The 16,277-nt window shown below is 39.3% G+C and overlaps 1 long non-coding RNA gene across 2 annotated transcripts in view; it reads left to right on the top strand.

Moving 5' to 3' along the window:
- LOC107500892 overlaps window positions 1–16,277 on the top strand; it is a 51,669-nt gene that overhangs the window by 594 nt on the left and 34,798 nt on the right. The window lies entirely within an intron of this gene.

Below are 16,277 nucleotides of genomic sequence, written 5' to 3'. Positions count from 1 at the left end.
TTTCCTTAAGATTTCATTTCTATGAAGAGGAAGGCTGGGAATGGAGACACATGTCACTGGAGATCTGTTCAATCTTTTAACTCAGGAATAAACAGAATCATGGAAATAAATATATATATTTCTTAGACTAGGAATCAAATGGGGCTGATTAAGGAAGCTGTAAGGACTCTGAAATAAAATTAAACTTCCGTCTGAGGAAGCCAAGTGGGGTTGTGGAGAAAGTTACAGAACATGGCCTCGGCTGGGAACAAGGGACCCTCAGGCCAGATCGTTTGGGGAAATTCTTTCTGATCAAGTAAAGTGTGATATTCCAGAGGGAGTAGGTAGGGCTTCTAAAGGGTGAGGCCAGTTGTCACTGGTTAAGTGCTTTATATGACTCATCTCATTTAGTCCTCACAACTACTGTCTGTGGTAAGCGTGATTACTGTCATTGTTTAACCAATGAGGAAACCAAGGCACAAGAGGTGATGTGACTTGCCCAGGAGTCTGTGCTCTTAACCATCACAGCCTGAAAAGGTGGGACAAATGTCTCCCATAGAGAGCACAGTCAAGATGGCTGAGATGGGAGTTTGGGTCCTGTGTCTGCCACTGGGTGGTAAGCTTGGAAAACTACCTCATGGCTCCAAGCCTCTGTGTTCTCATCTGTACAATGGGTATAGGAGAGGAATCTAATTCTATATGAGGTAATTCATACAGAACACTGAGTGCAGTGGCTGCCACATGGCTAGCACACAAGAAATACATTAAGGACCAGAAAATAACAATTATTTCTTTTACTGGTGTCAAAAATTACAATGATTAAAATTAGGCTCTTTAAATCTTGATAAAATATAACTATTTTATAGAGCAATAAGTATATATAACTGTTTCATAGAGTAATGAGTATCAAAGCATCTCTTGCCCAGGAAATGGACTAAATGTATTATAGACCATATGTCACTAGTTCTAACGAAGCCAAGACTACAGTTATATTTTTACTAGCTGGACTCCATGTGGCTTCAGAATTGCTGACTGTAGGACTGAAGTGTGATGTTTATGGAGTAAGCATCCAACTATAATATTCAAATTAGTAAGAGAAATTAAGGACAATTTACAAAAATAATCACCCTAGCAAATAGAATAAACCCTTGCTCAGCCCTCATTGATGGAAGAGGTTGTCCTAGTGGTAAAAAGTCAAAGTTCCGAAAATTTTTTTTTGCAAGAGAAATGGTGTTTCATTATTATCTGATGGTAATCGTGACCACGATTGATCTTAACTAGGATTTGGCCTGGGCCACACATCTGATACATTTGAGTACTCTCAACAGTCCTGGGGGTGTCGAAGTATTATTCCTTTTTAATTAATAAAGAACCAGGCTTAAGAGAGAAGTTGCTTTCTGGATATATCGGCTTCTCTGTTATCCCCTTCCTCCAAAACCTTGTTAATAACAGATATTAATATTATAAAGTCCCTCTGAATAGTTGAATTAAACAGCCAAAAAAGTTCTAAAATGGATTATTTAAAAATTATTCGACATACAGTTTTATTGTATGACATGATGACATGTGGTAAGTAGTTACCTGGCTTAGTTTCAAATCACAGACTTTCTCAATTATGTGCTGTAATGAGCTTTAAAAATGTTGTCTGTCATAGATGCAGAGGAAACTGGTGGTTGCCAGAGGGGAGGGAATGAGGGGATGAGTGAAAAGGCGAAGGGGAGTAAGAGCTACAAACTTCTAGTTATAAAATACGTAAGTCGTGGGGATATAATATATGTCACAGGGAATATCATCAAAAACATATGATATTTGTAACAACTTTCCATGGTGACGGATGGTAATTAGACTTATTGTGGCGATCGTATCATAAGATATAGAAATGCTGCCTCACTATGCTGCACACCTAAAACTTATATAATATGCCAACTATGCTTTAAGAAAAATGTAGGCTGTGCTCCTTTTGGAATTCGGAAGCAAAAAGGACAGGAAAATAGCTTTGATAGCTCTCTGTGCCCCTACCAAGTGAGGTTCCCTCCTGTGTGGGGTTGGCTCAGGGCCAGGGTGTCCCGCCATCCCCGCCCCCCTCAAGAAGACTCCTCCTTCAGGAGGGTCGTCCCCTTGCCCTCCTGAGAGACAGCGTTCAGACTCCTGTTCGTGGACAGTGGCAGATGACGAAGAAAACTCAACTGCTATCCTTTACTTTGTTGCAAGAGACAGTACTTGGGAAAAAGCTTAGGCTGGAACTAAGACCCTTAGTATGACTCTCAGGTCAAGGTCAGTTAGGTTTCAGAGAACTGGGCTTTGATGGAGCCTCAGAGCAGGAGGCTGAGGCCAGGACAGGCCTGCTGCAAAAAGGAGCAGACGGGGTGAAGCGGAAGCTCCCATGAAAGTCTGTCACGGACCCTCCTTCAGCCTGAGAGGGCTGGGCTGTGGAGGGGGCACTAGGCTCTCTGCGGTGGCAGAAGGCCAACTCCAGAGAGTCATACTAGTTACTCTGTCCTTAAATAGGCCTCCATTCTGTACGATTAAGCACATAATTTCCAGTTTCCTCCCTGAACATTTCCTTGAGCACGCCACATGCTTCCTGTCTCAGCCCATCAGCATGTGCTTCCTCTGTGAGGAAATTTCTTCCCTCGACTCCTCATTTTTCAGGTCTCACTTCCTCAGAGTTCTTCCCTGACCATCTTCTCTGAGTAAGGTCTTTCCTGGTAGCCTCCCTTCACTCTTTTTGATCCCTTTGTAGCATGTGGTAAGAGTTTAATTTCAAGTCTTTTATTTGTTCATCTGTTTATTGCCTGTTTCTGCCATTAGTCCGTGAGATCCAGAAGGGCATGTCTGACTCTTTAGCCTTGATTCCAGTGTCAAGTATGGAGCTGGGAACAGACTAGGTGTTCAATAAATGTTTGCCAAATAAAGGAAGGAAGGAAAGAAACTCCCAACTACCCTCTAGGCAATATATTTGGAAGAAAATTTCAATGTATCTATGGAGTAAGGAATTATTAACTGCTCTTGGAAAGAAGTTAATTCAATTTTTAAAACATTCTCAGAGAAAAATCCCAGGAGAAAAAAGAAACATAAATAAGTTAGTTTGTGGTATTTCCTGGAAATGGCTTAATAAGATTGTCCATTGACATCCAAAAGCTGTGGAAATGTTGCCCCTTTCATCATCTGTCTCTTCCCAGTTGCATTTCCAACAGGATTATAATGATAAAAGTAATGAGAAAATACCAGAAGAGTTAGGTGTTCAATTATCCTGGGATTACAGTTATGGATTTTGAAGCGCTGTCATGGCAATGTTGACATCTTGGCCACGTTAGTCCTTCTCCGTATGAAAAAATGAGTATGAAATCTAGATGTTTATTAACAGGTCTAGTAAAGATGTGGGAGGAGAGGATGTCAAAGTTATTGGCCAGCCTGAGGTTTATATTATAACAATAAACTTCATTTATTTAAGATATCTCTATGCTTCACAACTATAGTCTAAGACTGGGGGTACCTGAATCATAAACTCCCCTCCAGACTGAGATGGTTGCTGTGCTGACCTGGTGGTTGAGGAGCTGGACCTTGGTTTCAGGGCTATTATTAAGGCTACAGAATGAATATGAACACAGAGCAGATCTACTCCTTGGAATAGAGGCTATGAGCATCCAGATGGAGAAGAAACTTTGACAAATCATGCTGGTGAGGGACGGAAAGAATATCCTCTTTCATCTCTAATATTTTATGTATGTGAAGCCCACTTAGAATTCATTCGTTCATTCATTCATTCACTCACTCATTCTTCTAAACTCAAAATTATATCTGTGTATGTTTGGTAACTAAGTACAATGTAGCAGCTCTCACTTTGTACAGCAGTGTAGGAGCATAAAATTTATCATGTAAGCTGAAATTGTGCAAAGTGATCATCCAAATCAATGGGAAAAACTGATTGTTGCATAATCTTTATTTAAAAGGTCTCTTACTGTTGGTTATAAGTGCATAGGGAAATGAAAAAAAATAGTAAAATTATTATTTAGTACAATGCAATGTAAAACATTAGACACATTGAGAATTAGTGTAAACATTTTACCAGAGTCATTTGTACGGCACTTGCCTTCTCTTCCCATCATATAACAACACAGAGAAAACATCTCTTGTATGTCTTGGCAAATGGTCATACTCCATGTCAGGTATTTCTTCTATAACTCTGTTTATGTTTAATTTGAATTCGACTTTCAGAGTAATTGCTTTTTCATTTCTTTGCTGCACTTTCATCTTTTCTGGCTAATTCTCTCATTCGCTCAACCATATTCATAAAATGTCACACGGGCTTATTCCTGGGAGACAAAAAGGCAACATGACTACATACTTTGCTATCTATATGGGAACTGGATAATGAATGTGAAGTGACCAATCACCAACAGACTTTGGAAGAAATGATTTGTTACTGAGCATGATGTGAATCTGTTGTTGTTGTTGTTGTTGTTTTGTTTTGTTTTTTTAATGAAGTAATCTGTGGACTGAAAAGCAAGCAATAAAGTTCAGGCTTAATGCAACTAACTACTCAGTTCATTTGTCGTGGTAACTGAAGTTTGACCTGGGTTGTTGCAGGGCTGATGTTATATAACCAAAGTTGTGGTAACTGGAGATCATGCATACCAGAACTATGCAAAACAAGAACTGCCCACGCATAAGAATGATAACTACAGAATGTCATGGGGTGGGGCTGGGGGGGGGTACATAATAGAGATTACCACCCAGATTGTGGAGTCAGAGAAGGTTTCTTAGAGAAGGTGACATGCAGGCTGAGACCTGATAAATGAGTAGGAGTTAGTGTGAGTAAGAAGTGTAGGGAAGATTGTTCTAGGAAGAGGTCAGAGTATGCATAAAGCCCCAAATGTAAGAAAGTGCATGCGGTGTGCGGGTGGTAGCCATGGTTCTTACAGGCTGATTATGGGTAATAATCCCATTCATTATCTTGGCTGCCTCCAACCCCGAAGGCTGTTGCTCTTGGTTACCAGGCAGCATTGGCTGCTGTGGTTGGGAACCTCAAACATTCTGTTTTGGGAAAGTCACCTGAGCTGGTGCTGAAGGGCAGTCTACTGCCTCCTCCAGACCAAGAGGCCTACCTCTAGCAGCTCTGAAAGTCAATAGAAAGATGGACCAAATCAAAATGAACTTATAAGCCAGTTTGTATTCATAATACAGGAAACACTGGTGATTCAGATACAAATGCTCTAAATACAGGATGGTATAAAGCAGAAAGCGAATCCCTTTACAAGTCACAATTCAGAAGGTTAGTTCAAATCTTTAAACGATAAATCATATTTCTAGTCAAGCTAAATACCGAGTAAAGTATTTTATTCTATTTGGCTAAACTCTGAATGGTTACCGCGAGCTACCCAGCCCAGGCAATGCACTGAAAATAATCTCCCTAAGTTTCCTCAACACCCTTATAAGTCAGCTATTATCCTCTCCCATTTTACAGATGATGAAGCTGAGGTAAGTCATTTTTGAGTCACAGGGCTTGAATTCAAACTTAAGACTTATTCTAAAGCCTGTGTCTTTAGCTACCACATCATTAGTATATTGAATCATAATTAATAACAATAAATGAAAATGTCAAATTGAGTGATTATTTTATATAAGATAAACAGACCAAGATAAATGCTAGTCAAAGAAAAGGGAGAGAATGTTTCATTCTTGTAGAAACATTGAGACACAGAGAATGCTCAAAAGTGGCCATTTAAGAAAAGTTTGGTAAAACTGAATGGAATCCCAGGCACAAGCAATGAATTCAAGATTCTATTAGGAAAGCAAAACAATGAGATTATCTCAATTATTGAGTTAACAATGAGATTTCACTATCAACATTCTAGCCATGAGTAAGACATTTATTTGAATTAGATAAGAAGATATAATGTCCTTTGAAGGAGGCCCAGTAAATTTAATAACAGAGATAAATGAAACTGACAATGATCTCACACTTCATAAACCTAAACATGGGACCAAGGTTAGACACAAGGACGCTGGAGGCTGTTGAATGAACTCGAATGCTACTTTTTACATTGTCTACTGGAGACCAGATATGATTTTTATGTTTCCTTCTTCTAACCAAGGAGATTAAGAAAGAATTAATTCAATTCCTTTTAAACCAAAGTGCAGGAGCAAGAAACAACCTTGAACCTTCCCTACTCAAATAGCAGCTCTGTTGGTAATTTAATCACTAACTGAGTTGTGTAATTTGCCAGGACAAATGGTAAAATACCTACGATGTAGAAATCTGCCAGAGCAGTTCCTTCGTGGGAAGGGGAGGGAAAGCACTAGCTAACTCACACTAACACTCACATTCTGCCTCCAAGCCTCTTGCTCCCTGCCCTCAATTGCTGAAATTGCTTCTGTATTAGAGTAGAACATGGAACCAGTTTTGGATCTAGCAAGAGGGTGAAGTCACAAAAACTAAATACTCTGCTTCACTCCCCTTCCTTCCCCACACATGCTTTGTACTTGCCAGCCTGCAGCCCCATACTGGACACATCCACAGTGCTCCATCAAGTTAAAATATCAGCAAGAAACAAATGTGAGGTCCTGCATGATCTGGCTCTGTCATCATCATGGTCCATCCTTATCTTATGCCTCTCTCTCTCTCTCCCGCTTGCTCCAATGTTTAATTTTAGACCTGGACATTTTGAATACAATCAATCTGGGCTGTTCTTCCCTTTCCTAATAACCAAAACTTTCATTCCTCAGTCTCAGCTTAAGCTTCATTTTTCTCTTGGAAACTTTCCTGGATCATTTGAAATATATTAGGTCTCCTCGTCACAAGCTTCCATAGCTACTTGTGCTCTCTTCTATCTTCTCTGCAAGATCAGAGGGTCTGTGGGGACAGGCAGTGTTTATATTGTCACTACTATATTACAACACTGAACACAATGCCTGGCATGTCACCTCCCCTTTGTCAATGTTTGTGGAATTAATGGCTGCCTTCTTCATTTTTATTTGAAAAAGGTATTATAGAATATGTAAGACATATACAAATATATAAAGAAAAATAACACAAGTCCCTGGTTTGGACCACAGATAGAGTAAGTTTAAGGCCCTGCTTACCACTCTCCCTGGTTGCATCCTGCTCTCTAGAGGCAACTAGCCGTGGTCTGGATTTGGTTACAAGCACTTTCATACATTTTTAATACCTTCGCTACACACATATGTGAACTTATAGTATTATTTTGCATGTTTTTATAGGTTATGTAAATGTTATACTATATATATATCCTTTTGCAACTGGCATCTTTCAGGTTTGTGTGAAAATGTGTATCAGTGGATTTTGGAGAAGCAATGCAGAATACTGACAAGAACACTGGTCTAGCAGTTAAACAGAGGTGAATTCCAGTACAGCTCAACTGCTTAGCAATCATGCCACCTTGGGAATACAAAGCCATAGTTTTCATTCGTAAAACTAGAAAATAGTCTCCTATCTGCCTACCTTACAAGGTTGTTACAATAATCAAATGAAAAAATGTTGCTGAAAAGTTGTTGAAACCTGATGTACTATGCAACATTGGGACACCAACAACCAAATTTTATTACACAAGTATAATACGGCAGAAGAGTTGTAAGAAAACAATATAACAAGAACATAATTTATCACTTCCTATATTTAAATTTGTTATTACCTACAATTTATTTTCTTTTATCTACATCTAACTCCCCAGTTAGTCCTAGAAATAATTCCGTATTCCTGAAGGACAGACCTGGGGAAATGAGGCTCTCGAGAGAAATATATTCGGGTTCCTGAGTTTCTACTACCTGTAAAACCCTACTGAGGAGACTGTTGAAATGAGTGCAGTTGGTTCCAGAAAGATATTTATTGCAAAGGTTCTGTCTTTATTCTCAGACATATGTTGAGGTAGGAGAATTATGATGTTTAAAATAAGGGTTTTAGAACTTAAAAGACCCGGGTTCAAATCTTGCCTCTACTTCTTTTTAATGAGAATCATAAAATAATTTCGTAGGACTGTTGGGGAGATTAAATGAGCAAACGCATGTAAAGCAGCATACTCAGTGCCCGCAGGATGCGGCTCAAAACCAGGCTTAGCTGAAATTTCCCAGCAGGTGAGGCAAGGTTGCTGGGCCTTTTTTTCTCTTACGTGATCTCAGTTACCTCTGTTTAATTCCTCATTCCTCTTCACTTTTTAAAAAGTGTTAGTGTAACTATTCTGTCAGGACTTTCATCAGCTCTGTATCTGCTGACACTCCAAATACATGGCCGAGGCAGCGATGATGCATTCAGTGAATAGAGTGCTGCCTCTATTACAAATTTTTATGTGGTGCCAAATGCTTTTGACCCGAAATATTGATTTCTGGTTTAGAAACTGAGAAAGAGCAGCCCAGGTACTTTGTCAGATTAATTAGTAAGGAACCAAAGAGAGAGTTTCAAGTTAGTTAATAAAGTTCATTTTTCATCAAGACATCTTGGTCTCATGGAAATACTAGGAATGGATAAGGTTAAAACCCAGTGTTGGAACTCTGGATTCCTGCAGATTTTTTTGCTATCCATCATTGCTTTACCAGAATCCTTCTGTTCGATTCTTATGGTCATAATTAGTGACAGGAGAGATTTACCTTGTGGATCTGCACACTGCCATCTGGGTTCCTGGGAACCAGCTTGCTTTGCAAGCACACATTTCTCTGTATAAACACATCCCCTGTAAAGGTGTCTGCACGACTGGGAAGGAGGTGAACAAGCATGGAGGAGGGGGGACAGAACAATGTCCTCTCTGTTCCTGTAATCTGGGGAGGCTTCCTGGAGGGCATATGCCTGGAAAAGATGGGTGGAGGTGAGTACATGGAATTTTGCCATCACAGATTTCTTTTGTTGCTCTATCTCCACTGGTTCACCCGAAGAACTTTATTAAGCTCCCGCTACTAGGCAACAAAGCATAGTGGCTTGGGAGTGAGACTCCTGGGTTTTAATCTCAGTTCTGCCACTTACCAGTTGTGTGAGCTTGGGTAAGTTATTTAATCTCTCTGTGCCTCAATTTCCTCATCTATAAATACAGATAATAACAGTACCTGTCTTACAGGGTTGTTGTCGAGGTTAAATAAATTAATTATCCATATCTATGTCTATGTCTATGTCTATATATCTTTAAAGAGTGGCTGGACCACTCTTTCTTGGAAGAGTTCGATAAACATTAACTATTATTATTACTCTACTAGAGACTGTAGTTGGTACTAAAAACAGTACAGTAGTTCTGCAAACTTAAAGACAGAGCTTTTCTGATAAGTTTATCAGTTCTTCAGGGTTAAGGAGAGGCTTTAAAAACAAAATAAAAACATTGAAGTTATAATCTTCTTGGCCATGCCAAATGGCTCAAACTTGCTAGGTTGATGCCTAGAACTCATTTGGGAGGCAAAGACACCAAACTATGTTTAATGGTTAAGAAAATAAATGCTATTATCTATCTGCTAAATAAGCCATCCTTTCTGAATGGAAAACATCGCAGTCATTTCACTTTGCCACTGATTTTAGCCAATGCTGTTGGAGCAGCACAAATGGAACGTAATATAAAAGTATACACATAATGTACTGTTCTAAATTCAAAGAGCGTGTTTCTCTTCCATGGCTATTCCCCGAAATTTTCAGAGATGGTGCATAGAATGAGGTGGTTATTAAGCTAAAAATGAACAACAGTAAAACAGGGAGGGATCGCAAGGGCTGACAGAGTTAAAGGGAAACCATAAAATATTATAGGTAACAAGAATAGAGGGGATTATAAGAAGTTACATTCACTCTCTTACTTTATGGGAAGACTAAACATATTGCAGTTTGGAGTTCACAGATAAAAATCTTTAAAGAAACTAAAAAAAAAAAAAAGTCCATAGATGGAAAACTTATATGTTTGCTCAAAGGCCCATTGTTCAGCAATGCTTCTAAGAAAATGACTTTTGTGTAAACGAAATTCCTCACACTGCAGCTCAAGTCTGCCTAAAAGATGCTGCTGCAATTACAGAAAAAAAAAAAAAACCCACATAACTAGAATTCTTGGAGAATGGGTTGGTTTTATGGTTGTTATTTTTGCTGTTCTTCTTAGCTCGGGCTAAGAAAAAAATTATTTCAGTTTTCTGTTCACAGATTATTTTTTGGCGGGGGGGGGGATAGGTAGTGAGGAAGGCTTGGAAACAGTAGAGGGAAATATTTTTATCTTTAAATAATTTGAGACTCTGTAGAGTCTCGGCACTCGGTAGGAGGAGGATGATCATGACTGGGCAGGGCTATAGATGTAGAACACTGAGAAGACCCGACCAGTCTTCATTCACACTATGTCTCTTTTGGAAATAGTGCTTTTTATGGGAAGGGGAGGGGAGAAAAGTCACTCTGCTCTAGAGTCTTCCCTTGGGAGCTGAAGGTAAAAAACGAAAAGAAAAAGTACAGTTCTAGTAAATTCTAGGGTAGTTCTAATTCACAGAAGCACTTTTTTTTAAACACCTTAAATGAAATAAAATTCACCCATTTAAAGTGTACAATTCAATGGTTTTTAGTATTTTCACGGAGTTGTGTGACCATTACCATAATCAATTTTAGAACATTTTTATCACCCCTAAAAGAAACCCCATACTCATCACCAGCTACTCCCTAACCCTATTCTCCCAACCTTGTCCCAGCTACAGGAAACCACTAACCTACTTTCTATCTCTACAGATTTGCCTGTTCTGGACAGTTCACGTAAGTGGAGCCATATAAAATGTGGTCTTTAGTGAGTTGCCTCCTTCACTTAGCATAATGTTTTTGTTTCATCAATGTTGTAGGGTGTGGCAGTATGTCATTTCTTTTATTGATATGTAATATACCTTTATACAGGTATAATAAAGTTTGTTTATCCATTCTTCCATTGATGGACATTTAGGTTATTTCTATTTTCAGCTATTATATATATAATGTTTCTAGAAACATTGATGTACAAGTTTTTATATAGATGTATGTTTGCATTTCTCTTAGGCAGACACCTTAGAGTTGAATTGCTCGATTATACGGTAGCTCTATGTTTGAGGAACTTTCAAACTGTTTTCCAACGTAGGTGCACCATGTTACATTTCCACCAGCAATACACATTCCAATCTCTACATCCTTGCACAACATATTATCTATCTTTTTATTATGGCCGTCCTGATGAATGTGAAGTGGTATCTCACTGGGGTTTTGAGTTTCTTGTCCTTAATGACTAATGATGTTGAGCATCTTTTCATGTGTTTATTGGCTATTAGAATATCTTCTTTGGAGAAATGTTTACCTAAATCCTTTGCCTGCTTTAAAATTGGGCCTTCTTCTTTTTCTTTCTTTCTTTTTTTTTTTAAATAATTAAGTTGTAAAAGATTTTTTTATATATTCTGGATACAATTCCCTTGTCAGATATATATGATTTGCAAATATCTTCTTCTACTCTGAGGGCTGTTTTTTCAGTATTTTGATAGTGTCTTTTGAAGCATACCCATTTTTAATTTTGATGAAGTCCCTTCACTTACCATTTAGGCAAGTTGCATAATAATCTCATTGAGCCTCAGTTACCTCATCTGTACAATGGAGTTATTAATCATATATTCCTTGCAGGATTGTGAGAGGAGTCAGTGGGACAGTGCGCACACAGCACTTAGCTCAGTGCCTGACATTCAACAGGCACAAAGAACTTGAGTTACTTCTAGTTAGTGTTGGAGAGGCTCTGGTTTCTGGTTATGAGAGATCTAAATCCCAACGTATTAGTTTCATTAAACTCTTGACAATTTTCCAAGGAGAATAAGAAACAAAGGGCATCTAAAATACCCATTTTGTGGTATTATATTGTAAGCTCCAGTTAATCAGATTGCCAAATTTTCCATTCATTCCCAAGAAGTCATAATTAGGAAAACAAACAACGTGTGTCTCTGTGTGTGTGTGTGTGTGAGAGAGAGAGAGAGAGAGAAAGAAAGAGAGAGAGAGAGAGAGAATTGGGAGTGGTTAAAATTCAGCCAACTTATTTTTGTCTGAGTTTACAGAACATGAAATAAATCAATCTCTTAAGTATTTCCATTGTTCCAAATTTAGGTAAAAAGTCAGTTTCCATTCATATTATTCCTGATCTTCAGAGAAATTTCTTTTGCTTTAGGTGTTTCAGAGTCATTTTTCTTTCTATCCCAGAAGAAAACTGAGAGCTCTGTTTTTTTTTCCTTCCTTCCTTCCTTCCTTCCTTCTTTCTTTCCTTCCTTCCTTCCTTCCTTCCTTCCTTTCCTTCCTTCCTTCCCTTCCTCTTTTTCCTCCCTCCCTCTCTTCCTTTTTCTCCCTTCCCCTCTTTCTCTTTTCCTGTAAAGTGACCGCATTACATATCTATGTCAAATAGAGATAATTAAAATAATATTAACTTCATAGGGCTGTTAGGAGAATTAAATGAGACATGTTAATTCCTTAGTGCAGTGCCTAACATGTAGTAACTACTTCTACATGTTAATTATGATTCTTGTTAGTATTTGGAAAAAGGCAAGTTATCTATCTTATACCTTTCTTCTTGGTTCTTTTGATCTTGTCTTTTCAAACTCAAAGTCTTGAAAACAATTTCCCTGTATATATTCCCCTAGTTCTTTTCACGGAGGCTGCTAGCAGCTGTCAGTGACAGAGTTGCTAATAAATGATTCGTGTATGATACTCTTTAGGAGTCAGCTATCTGGCTAGTGTCTCAGATGAGAACTGGTTCTCAGCTGGGATGTACTCAAGACATTAGTTAGTGTCTGCCTACGGCTTGGCTGCTGCTGTCATGTTAAACCTGTCTCAACGGTGTTGGGGTGATGGCCTTTGCTGTGAAGCAGACTGGTAAAGTCAGGCTCAGAAGCAAAAACCGTTTCCATAGGGACTGGTCAATACTCCCAGGGTCAGCTGTGAGTGACTGCTGCCTTGTGCACCATATTAAGTAGCATCACATGGATCTCTGAGAGTCAATGTTCTAAATTAATGCACAGAGAAGGGGAAAATTCAATTCCTCATCTTCTGTCAGTTGGCTCGCCTATTGGTGAAGTTTCTTGCAGTCTATCTCTCTGGCTCTTAGGACTGGGGTGATAAGAAAAGTAGGAAAGATGTTGGTTTCTCCTTCTTGGATTCCTCCCTGAACCTTACCAGGGAGAACAGGACCCTTAACCTTGAGAGAACATTTGAATCATCTTGTTAAATACAGATTTCTAATAACCTGCCCCCAGAGACTCAGAGCAGTAAATCTGAGGGGTGGGAAGAGGCGAGGCAACTGTATCCTGAGAAGCACCCCAGGTTTACCATGTAGGTGTGCGAAAATCTCTTCGAGACAGTATTACTTCAGTGGTCACAGAAGTTGCATCTGAGCTTATTATAACTTGTGATCCTATTAGTGTTTCCCCTCACACTATCATAACCCATGTTAAGGAGAAAGCCAAGAAACAAGCAACGAAAACTCCTTTTATTTGTAGATTCATGCTCTATTTCATTCATTCTCAATATTTCTTCTATCATCTACTATGTGCAAGTTATTGTGTTAGGTGCTCAGGACTTTGACAGTGACCAATACTCTGTTTGGCCATTGTATGTAGGAAAGTTATATATACATAGTGACTTTTCTTCTTTCCCAAATTGATACCAGGAAGCTCAGAGCTTAGGTAAAATTCTTCCTTCCCCTGGTATTTGGATAGAATTCCAGCCTCAGGCACATTCAGAAACTCCCTGATTCTCAGATGGAACAGCCCTCTCTACCCAAAGGATTTCAAAATAGCCTCAGTCAAGACTTTGCAAGAGTTGGGAGTCCACAGAGGTAAAACCTGTATAAAAATCAGGTAGGAGTGAAAACCTGGGGTCATATTTCCCATCGCTCAGAAACATTTGGAGAGATTTCTTTATTTGGACAGATTATTTCAATTTAACTTTAGGCCACCCATAGATGTAAATGTCTACACAAAAGCACTTTCCAATTCTCTGTGCTTAAACCCTCTGCCTGAGCGACCCTGAGGTGGCAGGTCCCCATGCCTCTGGGGAGGTGCAGTGGTGAGTATGAGCGCTCAAGCCAGACTGGCTGGGTAGAAATCTCAGCTCACTTAGAGGATGTGAGATCTTGGCTCAGGTTTTAATATCACGAATCCTAACCTCTCCAATTCACAATTTCCCTATTAGTAAAATGAGGTGAACAGTAGTCCCAGCTCATAGGATTATTGTGCAGATTTAATGAGCTAATACTCATAATGGGTCTGCTTGTCACAGGGTCTGGCAGAGAGTAAGTGCAAATTAATGTGGGCTATCTATCACAAAAATGAACACACTTCTCGCTCCCTGCTGCAGTTGCATAGACCATTTTTCAATCCCTCCAATATGCCACGCTCTCGCGCCTCCTCTGGACCTTTGCCCATGCTCTTCCCCCTTTCCTGCTCTCTCACTCTGACCCCTACTGCCTTTCTCACTCTATTCATCCTTCCTGTTCCATCCAGCGTATTTTCTCCAAGAAGACTCTTCACCTTCAAGACTGTTTCCATGTTTCTTTCTTGAGCTCCACAAATACCCTTTACAGATCCCTGTCAAAGCACCTGTTGCCCCTGTACTGTCACACCCATCAGTCACCCTCTTGCTGAGCTGTGAGCTCCATGAGGCCAGGGCCTGTCCATGTTGGTGTCTGCAGGTGGTTTTATTTTCATGGGAGCCACTTCACTCCTCTTTGATGAAATTAATGAAACATAAACCTGTATGGGGCGCGAGCTTCTGCCGGAAGGACCTCTATTTGAACATCCAATCTCAGGCACTTTAGGGACCCCTAGTGCAGTGAACCTCATAGAATGTCCTGGAAAGGGTCTTAGTCAGTTCCCAGGTAGAGTGTTTACCTCCCCAAGCACCAGTTTTTTGGCTTCCAAAAGGCAGGCATGTGACAGGACTGATTTGGCATCTCAGGGTTTTGATTCAGCTTTTGGATGAAGATTTTCAGAGTATGTTCTTGTCTGGGACCACTGGTCAGAGGTTCTGTCCACAGCACACTGGATTCCACCCCTCCGCCCTCCACCCCCAAACCACTGTCACAATCCTAATTAGCAATTCTCTATGTTGGTTTTTACAATGGCATATTTGTTTCTGTTTCATTCCAAATGAATTGTAATTAGCTACTGAGATTGCTGGTTGGCTAATTCCTCAGCAAGGCTATGTTCTCAGTGATAAGACACGTCTGTGACATTTCATTCAATCCATCAAACTTCCTGCCAAATTCATTTCTCTCAGATTAATGTAAGAATCACAGCTATAATACTAAACATTTACTAAGTGTTTCTCTGTGCCAGGCATTTTGGGAGTACTTTATGTGGGTTATCCCATTTAATTTTCACAACATCCCCATGAAATAGAAAGTATCAGTATCCCCTTTATATCTGAGGAAGTCGAGGCACACAGAGAATAACTAATTTGTTCAAGGGACATAGTAAGAAAGTGACAAAATAGGAACTCAAACTTGGGTCTGCATAACTTCAAAGGCTGTGCTCTTAACTATGAGGCTCCATCGGTGCCCTATAATTTTCAGTTATTATAATGTCCCAATTTGAAAGCACCAGGTACACTCAAAAATATACACTCTGTACCCAAAATGACTTAGCTACTGTGATCTTACCAAACCCATGCTTTCGATATTACATCCTAGCTTACATTTTGTCTTTTGTTTGAAAGGTCAATGGGACAGAAACATTTCATTTTCTCCTCTTTTCTCTTTTGGAATCAGGTGCTGTTTTGTTTGCTTTGGATGAATGCAGGTTATGTGATTGTCAATGGATGGCTATCTGGACTGGTACCCAGCCAAACAAGATTAATATGGTGGTTTTATTTTCATGGGAGCCACTTCACTCCTCTTTGATTCTAGAGCTGACTGGCCGGCTTCACCTATACCAGCCATTTAGTAAAAAATATTCTTGGATACAAGAGGGATTGAAAGGACATCATGGATAGCTCTGTGTGCAAACTCATTTCTGTTATTGAACAAAATATGTGAGTATGTTCTTAAACTGCCTGCATTATTCTAGTGTGTGTGTGTGTGTGTGTGTGTGTATGCACACATGTGCATGTGTGTGTGTTTATGCTGTGTTTTAAGGTTAAAAGTAGAGAGAGACAGGAGAAAGGATGGAAATCAGTTTCTCCCACTTTCACTTTCAAAATAAATTCTTGTGATTTGCCAAATTCAGAAAATCCAGTTCAATAAATATAACAACTTGTTCATTCTTATTTAGACTGCTCTTATGTAAAAATAATGGTGGAGAGAGATGAAGATTTTAATACTTCTCAGGAGAAGACAATAGAAAATAATTGTTTA

This window comes from Rousettus aegyptiacus, unplaced genomic scaffold, assembly GCF_014176215.1.
Source record: "Rousettus aegyptiacus isolate mRouAeg1 unplaced genomic scaffold, mRouAeg1.p scaffold_m13_p_7, whole genome shotgun sequence".
NCBI lineage: Eukaryota > Metazoa > Chordata > Mammalia > Chiroptera > Pteropodidae > Rousettus > Rousettus aegyptiacus.
The sequence above is the reverse complement of the archived record's forward strand: the minus strand, read 5'-3'. Positions and strand labels throughout refer to the sequence as shown.